We start from the raw sequence: 18,232 nt of genomic DNA on the forward strand, positions 1-18,232 counted from the left end.
CGGCCTCGGGTCACTGTGTGGAGTTTGCACATTCTCCCCGTGTCTGCCTGGGTTTTCTCCAGGTGCTCCGGTTTCCTCCCACAGTCCAAAGATGTGTGGGTTAGGTTGACTGGCCGTGTTAAATTGCCCCTTAGTGTCAGGGGAATTAGCAGAGTAAATGTGTGGGGTTACAGGAATAGGGTCTGGGTGGGATTGTGATCGGCACATGCTCAAAGGGTTGAATGGCCTCCTTCTGTACCGTAGGGATTCTATGATTCTATGTCTTTTTCCTTCCCCTGTCTCTCTCTACTCTCTCTATTCCTCTATCTGTCAATCTCTCTCTCTCTGTCCCTCTACCTGTCTCTTTTTGTAACTCTCCTTCTCCGTGCTTCTCTCTCTCCCACTCTCCCTAGTTGAATGGAATTTATTTATTGCTAAATGAATAGGGGCCGGCCTTACCAGAATTTATCAAAATGTCAGGCTCAGCCTGAAGCTGCACAGTCAGTGACACAGACCAGTTTGCCGTCCAGATTTTGAAACTCTTGATGAGTGGGCGTGATTTGTGGTGTCGCCCTGGTGGGGCCTTGACACTTTGGGTGGAATTTTACCAGCACGTCCACCCAAGACCCGTGGAGAAAGCCGTTCTCTGATTCGAGCCTGGAATCGGGGTGGGCGTGTCGGTAAAGTTACGGCCTTAGTGCCAGCTCCACTGGGAGCGAGGCGCCATTTTTAAAGGGCGCCCCCATCAGAAATAAAAATAAACTCCCCCCAACTCCACTGTGGAGTTATCGAGGGCTCTCCCCACCGACTCCATCCCAGCCGCACCCACCCCCCCCCCGCAATCATCACCAGCATTTCATCCCCTCGGTTACTGTGCCAACCCCCCTAGCCACACATAAACCCCCATTGGTTCTCCCACTAGGATGTGCCCCTCTTACTGCCCCCAACACAGGCTGGCAGTGCCTATGCCAAGGACAGTGCCAGGTGGCATTACCAGGCCACTGCCGGGCCATATCCCTCTCTCCTGGGGGCTATCATGACATCCCCGGGAGATCCCCTTGACAGGTTTTAATTGGGCCAAAACTGTTCATCAGCAAGGTATGAATATTTAGTGAGGGAGGGGAGGATCTTGTGGCATGGGACCGAGTTAATCATATTTAAATTTATTTAAATGTATTACATCTCCAGTGAGAGGAAAATTGGCAATGACTATTTCGAAGAAGAACATCAGGAGTTCTTCCCGCTGTCCTGGCCAATGTTTATCCTGTTCCCACCCAAACAGTTTATCTGGTCGCGTAACCCAATAGGGTTTTATGAGACCTTTCAGTTCAATTGCTGCCTTTTCCTACATTACAACTTTTCACTGGATATAAAATTTATCCATCCCACACTAACTGTGGGAACCAATGCGTGTATCCTTGGTGGCTATACCTGGTATCTCCGATCTTACAAGCAGTTGGGATTCTCCAGTCCCGCTGCAGTGAATGGAGTTTTGGCTGAGCACCAAATTCTCCATTCTCGCCGGCGTACAAGATCGGAGAATTCTGGTCATAATTACAGATACACTCGACCAAACTGAGCATCTCCTCGTTCAGGTTCAAGTACAGGGTCACTCCCCACGGCTCAGAGTGTGGGCACACTCTGTGATGTGCCAATCAGGCAAACAAGGCCCTCCCTGCTCCTCCACTAATGTTAACCAAAAGGGGCATACGAGTAGCATTAATAGATACCCCTGCCTCCCAGTAAAGGAAGCCAGCAGTATTCTGTCTTCGACAAGGAACAGCCTCTTGAATTAGTTCCATGCTTCAATTACCAACACGGCTGGCCCATATCAAAATTCCATCTCTTAGCCTCGATTCCATAGCCTAACGGAAATTTGATTGTGTGTGTCTGTTTAAGACAGCACAGCAGAAGAGGGTCATCTGGCTTGAGGGACCAATAGGAACTGAGAGCGAGTGATCACCCCAGAGAGTGAAATTTCTTCTTGGTTAGAATACATCAGGAAACCATGTAGTCAACGTGTAAGGACTGGAGCAGATTGCAAGCTAAGCTAGGGCTACAATCACCTATAACTGATTTCTCTTTATCTATAAATACCTGTAGTTTCCAACAAAATCTGAAATGTCTTGATGTCACCTGAGGGGTGGCACGCTACTACACACCAATCTCTGCCCATGGAACAAGAGTTCCTGATTACCACTGCCTCTTGTGTGAAGGGTTCCTTGACATCACCCCAAATGGATCCAATTTAAAGATTAATTTTCATGGCTTTATTTTTAAGCTTAAGCCCCCTTGTTCTGGAATAACCCGTCAGAGGCAATAGTTTCTCACTATCTACAGGGACTTGATGGTTCGATTTATAAGGAGAGGCTGGAGAGACCTCTGGAGCGTAGGAGGCTGAGGGCTGATTGTGTAAGAAGTCTATAAAATAATGAAGGGCATAGATAAGGTAGATAGTCAACATCTTTTCCCAAAGATAGGGGAATCTAAAACCAGAGGGCAGAGGTTTAAGGTGAGAGGGGAGAGATACAAAAGGGTCCAGAGGGGCATTTTTTTCACACAGAGGCTGATAACTCTCTGGAACAAACTGCCAGAGGTAGTATTAGAGACGGGTACAATTTTGTCTTTTAAAAAGCATTTAGACAGCTACATGGGTAAGATGGATATAGAGGGATATGGGCCAAACACGGGCAATTGGGATTAGCTTAGTGGTTAAAATCTGGGTGGCATGGACAAGTTGGGCTGATGGGTCTGTTTCCATGCTGTAAACCTCTGTGAATCTGTGACTCTATCCCACCAAATGTTTTACCCATCTTCAACTGCTCATTTCGATTATTTGTTTCTCTTCACTGCTCTAAGGAACATGAGCTTAGTTGATGCAATCTTTCCTGGTAATTTAATCCTTTGAACCTCCAGCACCATGCTGTCGTTTCTGTGCTGCATCCCCCCACTGAGACCAGTGTATCCTTCCTGCTGACTGTGCAGTCAGTGACTGCTCTCTGCTGCTGGAGGTGACTGCTCGCTGGGAAGCCGTCAGATTCCAGCGTAAAGGCTGTCATGGCCAAGCAGCCTGTCAACATTTGTTTCTTCAGACTTATACACAAAGAGCTGCTGTTTAGCCAGTGTGTAGGAGAGCTGGCAAAGGCTGAGAAATGGTAGAGCAGCATATGTGACAGTTAACAAGGCTGAGTGAAAGGGCAAAAGAAGCCAAGAATATTACTGGCACAGTACGAAATACATGGACTGCAGGTAATACATAATTTCATTTCAGTGTCCTACAGTCTGAAGATTAAAGTCCTATTTGTATTTCAGTGATCTGCTATTAATTCCATTTGGTTTTATTGACTTCACTCTTGAGATGTAGGCCATTATTACTGGGTGGCACGGTGGCACACTGGTTAGCATTGCTGCCTCACAGTGCCAGGGACCTGGGTTCAAGCCTGGTCTTGGGTCACTTTCTGTGTGGAGTTTGCACATTCTCCCCGTGTCTGTGTGGGTTTCCTTCCACAGTCCAAAGATGTGCAGGTTAGATGGATTGACCATGCTAAATTGTCCCTTAGTGTCCCAAGATGTGTAGGTTAGAGGGATTAGTGGGATAAGTGTATGGAGTTACAGGGATAGGGCAGGGTGGTGGACCTGGGTAAGATGCTCTGTCAGAGACTTGGTGCAGACTTGAAGAGCTGAATGGCTTCCTTCTGCACTATAGGGATTCTATGGTATATTTAAAATGTGTGCAGGTTGCTTTAAGCACTGATCACATGATTTGATGGTGATGTCATTTGGGTATGTGTTCAAGCTACTGTTTTACTTTCAGTTTTGTATTTGATGCAGCGCAGAGAGCAGCTCTTCAATAAAACCTGTTGTGTGTTAGTTGAATCTCTGTGTGCAAACCACAGCTTTTCATTCTGTGTAAAACCCAGAGCCCCAACATAGTTAGGACATTACAGTTGGAAAACCAATCTCTAACTGTCCTCAAGGTGATGATGAGCCTCCTTGAACCTCTGCAGTCCAGGTGGGGTAGGTTTACCCGCAGAAAGGATTCCAGGATTTTGATCCAGTGGCTATGAAGGATTGACAATTTTCCAATTAAGACAGGATGGTGTGAGGTTTTGGGGGGGAGCTTGCAGCTGTTCCCATGCATCTGCAACTCTTGCTTTGAGAAAAAGAAAGGGGGGGTATGAAATAGAGTGTGAGAGAAACGCAGTGATAGAACAAGAGAGAAAAACAAAACAGTGAGGGAGAGAGTTACGGAGAGAAAATGAGAGAGGGTATAGGGAACTACAAAATACAGTGTGAAGGAAGCACAATGATGGAATGAGGGTGAGATAGATAAACAGAGAGAGTGAAGATAGTCAAATAGGGCAGGGACAGTGATAGTAACAGAGAAAGTGAGGAAGACAAAAGAAGAATGGCAGAGAGAAAGGACACAGATGGAGTGTAACAGCACATTCTTGTGTATGCATATGTATATAGTCAAACCAGAATCAACTAGTTTCAATTGGTACTTAATTTTCTCTGTGGCATCTTGTCATTTACCTGTCTTTGTAAGATATCATAGTTTAGCAACAAGGTGAGATTGTGATGCTCCTATCTGAACAAATTTGGTTGGAGAGACTTCCACAAAGCCAATAGAGGGACTGTAACTTTTCTTTTGCAGAGAAACAGTTTTAAAAATCCAGTCTTAGAGAAAGAAATATTTATGCACGAGTAGATCGACCTTCAAAGACAGCGGCATCAACACATTGAGTGACTGGGAGAACATAGCCATGACCGAGAATGTATATGTGAAGTGGCTAGAGAGATTTTTCATTGCTAAAAATATACTCCATGTCGTTGATAATCCAACTGTTAACCAAGCAGCAAGGGACAGGATCTTTCTGATAGAAACAGGCCCAGAGCTGCACAAAGCGCTGAAGAAATTGCCTGTCCCTGCGAAGCTGAAAGATATCCTCTTGCTGCACATTTTGTATAAACCTGCAGCACTACAGGCCCAAGCTATTTGAGATTTTTAGAAAGCTATTGGGCTAGAACCAGGAATAGTCGTCAGTGAGGACATTGGAGACATTATCCGTCCATTGTAATTTTGGAGAATTTCAAGAGAGAGTAAAGGGTTGTCAAACAGCAGCAAGTCGATGAGGGGAATGGTGAGACCCAGACAACGCAAAGCGCAAAGATGTCTGGTGAAAATTCACAGGTCATCCTAGTCACTGAAGGATTGGATGGAGCTCTGGTAAACATGGAGGTGGACATGGGGGCACCAGTTAACATGACCCTTGAATTGCTACACCATGAAAAGTTGAGTCAACATCAACTGAAGAAATCACACATAGAAATATGAAGTTATGGGGGAGAGAAAATCCCAAGGATGGGGATTTGTGTTGGTTCCAGTCACATCCATAGGGCAAAACTGCCCATCATCATAGTGATGGGTGTAACCAGCCTTGTCCAGAGGCAACTGGTTAACAGAGTTTAAGTGAAACTGGAATAAGCTGTTTTGTGTCGAAATTCATTAAACAGGTGATGTGATCGCCTCAGGTGTTTGGTGAAACTAGCAAATCAGTTCAAGGATCTAAAATCAAAGTACAGGGTCAGAGGAACACAAGACCAGTTTATTGCAGGTCTTATCCAGTGTGCCACCCTCGAAAAGAGAAAGTCAAGCAAGAACTGCAAAGACTTGATACTGAGGACATTATCTTAGGTTTTTGGTTGACAAAGGAGCCAAGGGTCATGAAGGGCCCGGTAGGAAAGTGGAATTGAGACCACAGACAGATCAGCCATGATCATATCGAACCAGAGGAGGCTGCAATGGCCAATTGGCCTACTCCTGATCCTAGCTCCTTTGTTCCAATGACCCAGATAGCTAGAGAGAGAGACTAAAAATGAGACAGAGAGGGATTGAGAGAGAGAGAGCGATAGCGGGGCCTGAGAATTGAGAGAGACACAGAGAAAGAGATCTGAAGTGGTCCACTGATGCAGACTCCTCCACCAGTACAGACTGGGTAAATAACCTCCAGTTGAATAACACGGCTGCTGTGAAATTGTCAAGCAAACTTAACCAAAACATTTTGCTGCCTTTGGACCAAGGAAAACGTAATTATTGCAGACATCAACCCCGATAAATGTGTTGTGACAAAACCTGCGCTGCTTGTATTTTTGCACAGCTATTACGGCTCTTCAGTTGAAGTTTAGAGTTGTCATTTTGTGTGAATTGTAAATGAATCACATTTAAAATGCAGATTGAGAAGCTTTTTCTTTTGATGTTAAGGCCGCGTTAAGTAGCATTCCACAACCTGCTTTGATCTCTACTGAGCATCTACTGGAATTGTGGGGTTTAACGTGAAATGATAGATTTCCATCAATGATTATAGCTGGAGGAGATTGGTTTAATCTGTGCTCATTGTGGTCAGATCAGCTCCTACAGCTGTGAGTCTGCCCCGAGTGTATCTGGGATGTGCTACTGACCCTGAACCAAGCTGATTATGGAGATTGCGCACAGTGAGATTTAATTTTGCTCTGTAAATAAATGCACTGTTAAAGCCCCATCTGCTTCAGGGCTCTTTTGCTTTTCATGTGAGGCCACTTAACAAGACAACAAAATGATGATTAGTGGAAGCAGGAAAGATAAGAGGGCAAGAGACGGCAGGTGTGGGGTGGGGGAAGAGCTGAATGAAGAAATCAAGATCGCAAAGGAAATTGTACCCAAATCTTTTAACCAGGATTAAGGGAGAAGGAGGAAAGTGAACAGAATTTACAATCATGCAACAAAACCAACATAATCAGCTTTATAATGCAGCTCTTGTAACGAATGAGCACCACATCAAAGGCTGCATTGCTCATAGAATCCCTACAGCACAGAAGGAGGCCATTTGGCCCATCAAGTCTGCACTGACTCTCTGACAAATAATCCCACCCAGGTGCTTTCCTGTGACCCCACATATTTACCCTGCTAATCCCCCAACCTATACATCTTTGGACGCCAAGGGGCAATATACCATCGCCAATCCACCTAACTTATACATCTTCGGACACCAAGGGGCAATTTACCAGGGCCGATCCACCTAACCCGTGCATCTTTGGACCGTAGGAGGAAACCCACACAGACACGTGGAGAATGTGCAGTCTCCACACAGACTGTTGCCCAATGCCGGAATTGAACCCAAGTCCCTGGCGCTGTGAGGTAGCAATGCTAACCACTGCACCACCATGCCACCCAATGTGGGAATTGTAACTTTGATTTGAAGTGATTTCAGCTGGCACTGATGTTCCAGTTGTGATAGGATTCAGAATCCTGAATCAGAGCCTGACTTGATGCCTAGGACAGATGGAGTGATGCACTCTGGAGACCTTTAGTCTTGTTTTACTTTCTGCCCACTTCATCCCCACACCAGCTTAGTATAGGTGGTGTCCAAAGGCACTTTGCAAACAATGCATTGAAATGTATCCAAAGTAAAGTCACCTTTCCATTTCTACGATGTTTGTGTGTTACCACCTGACACTAATTCAATTAGCTGCAGAGAGTGACTCAGGGTCAATGCAGCCAGTCACTCACTCAGTTACCAGTCACCCAGAGTCTCCTATCTTTGTAACAACTGTCACAGCACTTGATCCAGGTTTACAATGTACAGGAAGGTAACATTAACATCCACCCTATGATCTACATTTTATATTCATATCTTTTTCAATGTATTTGAAGGCAAACAAATTATTACAACGCCACTGGTACCAATAGATGATCTGCTTTATTTCAAAGTAAAATATGATATAAAGTGGCAACTAAGATCCGATACATTAATTCACCACATCTTGTTTTAACGTGATTGCTATTAAACCAATAAATGTGTCATATTTCCCTACCTTTGTGAGTCACCTTACTTGAATTAATGTGATGACTTTTAGCTGTTCCATCATCATTTCCTACCTCTCACTTTCACCAAAGATTATTAACTCTCAGATTTCTCAAAGGCCTATTTCAAAAGTCTCTCTTATAACATTTGTCCCAGTCTAGCTAATATTTCTTTGTTAATGGCCAAATTCTATGTAACTACAACTGTTCCCTCACTGGGCACAAATCAGCTGACTTGCCTAATCTTTATCCCAACATGATTTTCCATTTTTGATTGACCTTGTAGGCTAGATCCTACAGTCTGAAAAGGATTGACAGTGACTGTGGAGTACCACATGCCTGCGGTAGAATCCCTGACAGTCTCTGCTTAAAAGGGGGACAGCTGCCAATAGTTCCAAAAATGGCAACTCTGGTTTAAGCCAAAGAGTAGCAGTAAACAGGACATCTCGGAGTGCAACAGGGGGCATAAACAGATGGAAGTAAAGAGCGGATCTATCAGCATTCGAAACGAAGAGAAAGGCAATTTTGCTTCAGATGTAATCTGCCACTGAAACTGTATTAATGCACTTGCTGAAAATGTGTGCTTTTTCCCAGCCTATTCTTGGTTTCGGTTTGGATTGCAAGTTTCCTGGCTTTCTTTTCAACAAGGTGGTTTCTTCATTGCTTCAAAATGAAGCCTGTTTTCTCTTTGTAAATGCATCTGTTTGCCATTTGCAGTTACAGGTGAGCCTGCGCTGTGAAGCATAAGAGCCTGTTTGACTAGGCCGCGAGGAGGCTTGCAGACTTTGATGTTGTCTAGAAACAACAGTCCACTGAATGATTTCCCTGCTGGACTTCACTTTCAGTGACAAAACAGACTTCGAGTGCTGCCGAGACTGTTAGCAAAAAAAAACCTGACTGCTCCCGACAGGATGACGACAGGTTAACATCCTTCACCATGACAAGTAGAGAGACTCGAGAAAGATTTAGAGAAAGGAACTAGGAGACATCACAAAATATACCTAAGTTTCATTGAGATGTTCAATACACAAGAGACAATTTCAATGCTGTTCTGTTTGAATTTAGATAGGATGTGACAGAGCAAGAAATACAGGCCTGTGGGTAATAAGAGCATTTACAATCACTCAATACTTTCTCAGTAAATCACATGCACACACACACACACACACGCACACACACACACGCACACACACACACACACACACACACACGTGTTACCCAACCATCATTATTTACAGATGGACTGAAATATCGTCTTAATTTATGACTGAATTTTTTCCTCCGACCTAAGTCTCCAGAAGTCATTATTTCTTGGTGCATGGATGACACTGACAAGGCTGGAATTTATTACCTGTCCCCTGTTGCCCCTGAGAGCAATACAACTCAAGCATACAGTGCAGAACTGGAGTCGCAAGTAGATCTGTCCATAGACTCCCTTCCCTGGGAGAGGGGTATTAGTGAACCACTTACGTTGATATGACAATCTGGCAGCTTTCCTCCCCTCGTATACATCTCGGAGGAAGGCTTTGCATTTGTTTTGCAGTTTTACTGCCTGTGGACTAGAAGGCAGAGAGCCCTTTGCCATGCTCGGTTAGCCTTTTACTGGGTTAAGCCTTTGTTTTACACAAGTCTGACTTATAGTGTGAATTGAGAAAATTAGATCAACATCAGACAATGTGCAGAAGGACAGGTACCCACAATTTAGAGTGATTCTAAAGCAAGAGACTCATAACGAACAATATGATTCATGGAACATCACATTATAATATTACACACCGAACTTCAACCCAACCCCTTTCAAACAAACAAAATACAAGAACACATCCTGAGTAATTTAGGGAAGAAATTTTTAACATGTGACTGTGAAGATATTTTCTTGCAGAAAATGAGGCAATATTAGTAGATTAACTGATGGTGTTAACCCTACAATGTGGACAGTATATCCTGGGACCTGCCTGATCACCTTTGAGGGTCCCAAGAGGAATATTTGACAGAGGACTCCTGAATTGGGCACACCTTTCTGTTCTTTTATTGCCTCTCCCAGGCAGTGTTGGAGTGCTGGGGGGGGGGACGTGGCAGGGTGGATGAGCCAAGGAGGGAGGGTTGGGTGTGAATGTGTCTGATGGTCTCTTCTCTATCCTTCAGAATTAAACATCAACTATTTTCCAACCCTTTGAAATGTTACTCCTTAGAAAGCATTGGAGGTGAAGAATTCACCCTGCCTAAACATTTAAAAATGGCAACAACTTGCATTTATATAATCACCATGTCTGTCCCACCAGTGCTATATGAGCCGTTATATATGTGCACTAGCCTGTGCGGAGAGCACTACCCAGCCTGACAGAAAGCCTTCTACAAATCGAAGACTGAGCCCAAAGCAGCTGAAGGCTAAGAAATCAGCCCTAAGGTAAAGGAGAAATGTAAAACAGTCCAAAGAAATTATATATATTATATCTGATTCCAAAGACTCTTCTCAGAGCCACCTATGTCTCTCAGGAAAAATCTGACCCCTGTCCCGGTGCTGGGGACAGCTTTCATGTGGAGGATCTTTGTGATCAATGATAACCAGAAACAGTCTGGTCTCCTTCCTCAGTCTATACAGCATACAGACCGCATGCGTGCTAGATCAGGATCTGAACATAGGTAAAATTGACAGCAGCAGTGAGGATCTCATTCATTTTGTTGGGGGCCATTATCATGATAAATATTCTACCTCAGCTGTTGGAGAGTGATGGTTGTGAAAGTACGGAGCCCTCGAAACACTAGAACTGTACACGTACAGGGCTGGCAGCAAAAGCAGCCTCGTATCACAACTTTTATAGTCAAACGTTGGTAAGGTGATTGAGAGGGCCAGGCCTCATTAGAAACGTTAGGGCAGCTGACCAAAATCTTGGCAAAGAGATAGGTTTAAAGCGGTCACTTAAAGGACACAATGTCGAGAGACAGAGAGATTCAGGGAGTGAATGCCAGCACTTTGGACCCTGGGCAGGTGAAGGCATGGCATCAGTGGAAATTGGGTGTGGAGGTCTGCGAGGTGTGTGGGGCTGGAGGAGATTACAGAGACATTTTATTTATTTTTATTTATTAGCATTACAAGTAGGCTTACATTAACACTGCAGTGAGGTTACTGTGAAAATCCCCTAATCACCACAATCCAGTGCCTGATCAGTGAGAATTTAGCATGGCCAATGCACTTAACCAGCATGTTTTTCTGACTGTGGGAAGAACCGGAGCACCTGGAGGAAACCCACGCGGACACGGGGAGAACATGCAGATTCTGCACAGACAGTGACCCGAGCCAGGAATCGAACCCGGGTCCCTGACGCTGTGAGGCAGCAGTGCTAACCACAGTGGCACTGTGCCACCCCGGGAAGTCAGGTCAGGGCAGCTTCCTTTTACAAACTCTGTACAGCTTATTTGACTTGTGTTGTATCGGTTCCTCGTGTGATTGAGGCCCAGCAGTGCAGGGCTCCCCACACTTCACTTTCACTCTGGATTGACACCAGGGAGTCACTTTGCACTGTGGTGTAACTGGGGACAGAGTCACACAGGAGCCAAGAGCCCTGTCTATTATTGTGAGATGATTTTCGATGTTAGCAATTTATTGAATAAATTTTGATGCTATGGTCAGAAAGTGCCCAGTATTGACTAGTGCTCACTATTATACAGCTAGGATCTTCTCGAAGGAGATTCTATTCCACTTCACCATGCCGTCAACACACTTTGCTCTGGGACATGTTGGTGTTGATGGGGATAAATATCAAATTCATTCCATTTTCTGAGTGTCAGTGTTTAACATGTGCCAATTCGGTGGTGGTAGAATCTAGCCAGTTGCCCATCCTCTGAAGGTGAAGTAGATGGTTTGAATCCACCATGCCCAGCTGGCAATGGAGGTGGTTCTTATGAATGGGGCTGGGACTCTGCCATCAGAGGTGGGAAGAGGGGACCCATGGCTCAGTTCCCAACTCTTACTCAAAGCCAAATGCAGATCTGATGAGCCATGCCAACTGTAAGTGATTTTGAATGACAGAAGTTCTAGCACTCTTGATTTTAAACTTGATTTGGAGTGACCAGCACAATAGGCTTTAATTTTTTTCAGAGTGTTATGTACTTCCCAAGCGGGAATGTCGCACTGCACCAACAGTAGTCTTGTTGATGTTAGTGTTTAATTGGGATCGAGTTCCCCCTTCTGCTCTCTGTACACTTTGTCCTGCTGGATAACAAAGTATGAGGCTGCCTTTGGGTGTCAGCAAGGCCCTGGGGGTGACACGCTTGCTTCTGAATCCAAAGGTTGTGAGTGTCAGTCCCACTCCAGAGACCACATCAAATAATCTCCAGGGGGCTGCTGAGGATGTGTTGCACAGTTGGAGATGCCTCTTAATCCCAGGTTTTGCCTCTCCTCCCTGGTGTAGAAGATCCCATGGCTCTGTCAATGGAGCAGGAGAGCTCAGTCCAATCTTTCCCCCACCCAGCCAATTGTTATCCCTCAACCAAGTCCACAAAAGCAAATTATCTGGTTGCTTTTCTTGTTATTGCTTGTGGGATCTTCCTGTGCTCAAATTAGCTGTGCCATGTTTCTTACATCACAACTGTAGCGAGGTCCCTTTAAGGGGCAATTTACAAGCATGGTGTAAAGTAAGGCAGTCAGCACAAAGCATACAAAAAAAATAGTTCGTGCAACTCTTAAAAAACTGGATGAGGAACCCGACAAGGGACCCAATTCATAAACACAAAAGCAAATACAATTAAACAAAGTGCCTCCTATAGTGAGTTAAATAAGGCGCCTCTGATGGTAAATGGAAAATCTCTTAAACTGGAGGTTGACGACACAGAGCTATGGCCACAGTCATTGAGGAACAGGCATTTCTCTGTCTTCAAAAAGTCTTCACCCATTGAAATTGAGTGAGTTGAAAGCTGCAGACAGATTGAATTTAGAGTTATAGAATCCCTACGGTGCATTTGGCCTATCACGTCTGCACTGACCATAATAACACCCAGACCCTATCCCCATAACCCCATACATTTACCCTAGCAGGTTCCCCTGACAATCAGGGGCAATTTAGCATGGCCAATCCACCTAACCCACACATCCTTGGATTGTGGGAGGAAACTGGAGCATCCGGAGGAAATCCTCGCAGACACGGGGAGAACATGCAAACTCCACACACAGTAACCCAAGCCAGGAATCAAACCTGGGTCCCTGGCGCTGTGAGGCAGCAGTGCCACCATGCTGCCCCAAATTTATGATGAGTTTTTTTCCCTGATGGCTTCCCCCTCTTGTCGTATTGAATTATGCTTGGCTACGTTTAACGATGTTCGTTCTGTTTCATTCACATGTAAACTTCGGAGTTGGGGGGAGCGTGGGATGGAGTCTGGTAGCGTGGCCCCTATAAGGGGATGATCCCTGAGGATCGAGCCAGACCATGTGGAGAGCCAGCATGGGAGGATGAACCAATTGGGAACAAGGGTGGTGCGTTAGGAGAGATTGGAGCCGGGGAGCAGTCATGTCTTTAGTTCTGTCTGACCATCACCTTATATTATTGGCAATAAACTCGTCTTAAACTGAAGTCATAACAAGTTGCCATCAAGTTATTGCAAGTGACTAAATTCTTTTGGCTGTAAAATGCTTTGGGACATGACAGAGGATGTTGAAGGGTCCTCAGGAATGAGAGTTCCTTCTTGTGTTTGAGTGAAAAGATTGAGTCATGTTTGTGTAGCCTCTCCTGTCTTACACGGCTTTATAACTGGAAGCAGGAAGCTGGGTTGGAGGGCACAGTGATAATGGCAGCTGTCATCTTGGATGCTGCTCTTCTTGTGACAGCGATTGCGTTTGACTGCAGCAAGTGAGAGAAGGCCTCCCTGCTGGAGTGTGGTTTCCAGGCAGAGACTGGCAAGGCCCAGACAGGCCACATGAGTTCTCACTTCAGGTGGGATGGAGCTCTCAGCTCGGGAACGGAGGTGAAATACTGACATGTCAAAACACTGCCAGAGCGAAGAAATGAAAGAATATGAAATGTAACTCGGGGGAACAAATCGGTCACAAAAATGATAAATATTCATCATTTGACGGCTGTAAATCAATGGATAGATTTTTTTCAAAAATCACATGAAACAATTTCTAATTTTCTTTTGAGCTTTGAGATTGAATGGGGAACTTTAACAGAATCCCAAGATTTTATATTATTGGGGCTGGGAATGCAATCTTCATAATTCTGTTGTGGGCTCTGTGTTTTACCATTTGCTCCCTCCAATAATCTTTCAGTTGACCCAGAACTGCCTCTCTCGCTCTCCCAGGGACATTACTGAGGCTTCCTCAGTCTCAGCTCAGTGAATCTGCGCTGTTGTGTGTCGCAAAGGCCGCCTTGGAGAATGCTTCCCCGAAGATCAGAGGCCGAATGCCCATGATCGCGGAGCAGAGACTGATAGCCAAGTTCCGCACACACGAGGATGGCCTCAACCAGGATCTTGGGTTCCTGTCACACTATCTGTAACCCCCATGACTTGCCTGGGCTTGCAACATCTCACTTACTGTCCTGTCTGGAGACAATACACATCTCTTTAACCTGTGCTTAATGCTATCTCCACTCACATTGTCTGCACCTTTAAGACTTGAATAGCAGATTGGCTGTAAAGACTCGCATTCTAATCAGTATTCTGTAAACTGTGTGTACCTTTATATGCCCTTCTCTGATCAGAACCTTCCACTCATCTGACAAAGGAACACCATTTCCGAAAGCCTGTGGGTTTACTCTCAAATAAACCTGTTGGACTTTAACCTGGTGTTGTGAGACTTCTTACTGTGTTTACCCCAGTCCATTGCTGGCATCTCCACCACCTATAGTTGGTCACGGCTATCGACACTCCTCTGCATAATCTTGTCATGCTTTGCCATGACTCATGGCCCCTTTTGTTCACTTGTTGGATGGTCTGGTGGTGTTGTATAAGCTGATGGTTGGTTTGCAGTCATTTTGCTTGAAAGTAATCTTTTAAAATAAAATCTTTCAAATGTCCGTTTCTCCATTTGAAATTGACCATGTTGTACATTAGGTTTAATATAATGTCTGTGTATCCTGTGGAGTTCATCTGAATGATGGATTTGATATGATCTATTATTGTCACATGTATTTACAATGAAAAGTACTGTTTCTTGTGCGCTCTACAGACAAAACATATTGTTCATAGAGAAGGACTCAAGAACAGTTTCTTCCCTGCTGCTGTCAGACTTTTGAATGGACTTACCTTGCATCAAGTTGATCTTTCTCTAAACCCTAGCTATGACTGTAACACCTCGTTCTGCACACTCTCATTTCCTTCTTTATGAATGGTATGTTTTGTCTGTATAAAGCACAAGAAACAATATGGTTTGATTTGATCTGATTTATTAGTGTCGCATGTTAATACATGATAGAGATCGGACCCACTATGGTGGTGTCTTCGGCAAACTTGAAAATTGAATTGGAGAGGAATTTGGTGTATGAGGAGTATAGTAGGGGGCTGAGAACACAGCCTTGTGGGGTGCCAATGTTGAGGATGATTGTGGAGGGCGTGTTGTTGCCTGTCCTTACTGATTGTGGCCTGTGAATTTGGAAGTTCAGGATCCACTCACAGAGGGAGATGCCGAGGCCCAGGCCACAGAGTTTGGAGATGAGTTTCGTGGGAATAATGGTGTTGAAGGCTGAGCTGTAGTCAATAAATAATTTTGATGTTGATTTGCTACATCTTACAATAGATTATAAACTCAAGTCTCTGGAGTGCTTACTTGGAACCCACAGCAGGCTGATTGCAATGGCAGAGGTACTACCATTGGAACACAGCTGGAAATCCAAAATAAGAATGGAGAGTGAAGGCTGATATCAGCTGTGAGTTTGAAGGAGTCTTCCACTGACTCTGATTAAATTCATATCTGGAAGCCTCAGGGCAGTCTCCTCATAACATGACACCATTGATACTTAGACAACTTAGGGTGCGCCCCCATCTCCATCCCCTGGCCCCTCTACTAATAGATGGAACTATGACATATGTTGGAATTATGAATATGAAAAATTTGTTTCACCCAAAGGCTAAGGTCAAAATACAATTTATGTCAACCCATTAGCATGAGATATTGTGCAGAATGTTGGCATATTTCATAGGCCAGAGGGCACCTATTATGATGCTGTGTACATTGGCACAACATGGGCTTCCCTGCTGGAGAGGAGATGAGCAGTTATCAGAGTGCTGGGCATCATCCCACTGGACCCCACTGTGAGGATTTATTTAGTGTGATCAGAACAAAACAAATCCTTGTTTGTGGCATCATCCCTCTGTAAACTGTTCCCCACTTTGAGGATTTATTTAGCGTGATCAGAACAAAACAAAGCCATGTCTGTAGTTAGATAGAGTTCTTTAAGCCTGCCCTCGAATTTAGCCAGTGGATACACCCCAATGATGGAAGCCATTGTTTGGACAGTGTTTGAAGTGGCCTTGGTGACCCCACTGATGTTGAGTGACTGCATAGAGGCCTTGGCCAGTCTGGACATGGTTTCAAAGGGCCTACTGTCGCCATGGGAGGTCAAAGGGTTGTGGGCAAGCAGTGGGGTCTGCGATGAGGGAGTGGTTTCCAGTGGCTGTTTGCTCCTGCTGATCATCCTGCCACAGTTCCTCAGCTGTTGCTGGTGTGGTGGGTTTAACCAAGCAGTGTGTCAAGAGTCCCAGAGACCCTCTTCCAGCAGTTTGATCTCAGGATATTGGAAAGATTTATCGGGAAAACTCAAACTGAATGTCACATCACAATCTAATGGTGTTGCCAATTTATCAATTGGCAGGAGGGGCACCACTGGTGGGTGGAGGCGGCCATTGAATAAAGCCAGGCTTGGCCTGGAATAGACCGGTAGTTTCCCTGTTGCAATTCCCCTCTGGATGAGGGAGGTTGGGGGAAACGTTGCCCAGGATTGGGAGCCAGGAGAGGTGAGTTGGTCAAAGGGTACCCGTGATAAAGCACATTGTTGAGTTGAGTTGCACAGTGTAAGGTTTGGTGTGGCAGATTGGTACCATACAGGGGCATTGTCTTCTGCAGTTGAGTACATGGTCATAAGAGCAAGGGTCTTAACTTGTGACCTCCATGAGGTACCGGACAGTTTACCAGGAGAGATATTGTGGGCTTTAAATTTTTCTGCGTGAGGTTTCTGTCATATGTGACACCTAAATAAACAAGAGGTACACTGTTTACAGTGATTAAGGTGGCTGGTCTGACAGTTTAGTTCAAAGATGTAATGTGTAAGCACCCTTACCAATTGGCAAGCTCCCACTATTTAACAGAGATTCTTTCATTGTGGCGCATGGATATCACTCACATCTCTGAGTCAGAAAGTTGTGGATTTCACAAGAGAAACTGAGCACTTAATAACAGATATACAAAACACGTTTTTTTACACGGAGGGTGATGGGTGCCTGGTACTCGTTGAGGGGGAGATAGTGAAAACAGATATGATAGTGACTTTAAGGGGCATCTTGACAAATACATGAATAGGATGGGAATAGAGGGATATGGTCCCCGGAAGGATAAGGGATTTTATTTCAGTTGGGCAGCATGGTCGGTACAGGCTTGGAGGGCCAAAGGGTCTGTTCCTGTGCTGTATTTTAATTTGTTCTTTGTATAATCTAGGCTGGCACGCCAATACAGTACTGAAGGGACATTGCATTGTCAAAAGCTTCACCTTTTACATGAGATGTTAAACCCAAGGCATTGTCACATAAAAGAATTATGTGGCACCATTTTGAAGAAGAGTTATTCCAATATTTATTCCCCAACCAGCAGTACTGGTCGTTATCACGTTGCTGTTTGTGGGAGCTTGCTGTGCACAAATTGGTGGCTGTGTTTTTTTATATTACTACAGCGGCTGCACTTCCAAAGAAAGAAAAGGTATGCCATGGAACAGGCTGTGAATCAGGAGTTCCGAGTGTCTTCATCCAAGAATCAAAATACTGGGCAAAAAAACATACTTCTTCAGTGAGATTTCATCAGGAAATCATTGCAAATACTGAGACCTACCAGTGCAATAAGAAGATCAAAATGAATAGAGCTCACATTGAGATATAAACATTGAGAAGAATAAAATTCACAGCACAATACAAACATTGAAATAAAATTCACAGCAAGTTGTAACCATTGAGAAGAATATTCCTTAACAGCAAGATATCTCTGAAATTGTTTGAAGATATAATTCACGGTGGGATTACAGCTGTATTTCCTGCTTTTGTAGCTAAAGTGTTACACCAGAACCCTGATAGGAGCTAGGATAGGCCATTCAGCCTCTCAAGCCTGTTCCCTATCTTCCAATAATTAACAATGGGTGGGATTCTCCAGACTTATCCATGGAGGGGCCCCATCGGGAGAACAGAAAATTTGACCGTTCTCAGCCAGGACTCCAT

Source organism: Carcharhinus amblyrhynchos, chromosome 15, assembly GCF_965287045.1.
Source record: "Carcharhinus amblyrhynchos chromosome 15, sCarAmb.v2.hapA, whole genome shotgun sequence".
NCBI lineage: Eukaryota > Metazoa > Chordata > Chondrichthyes > Carcharhiniformes > Carcharhinidae > Carcharhinus > Carcharhinus amblyrhynchos.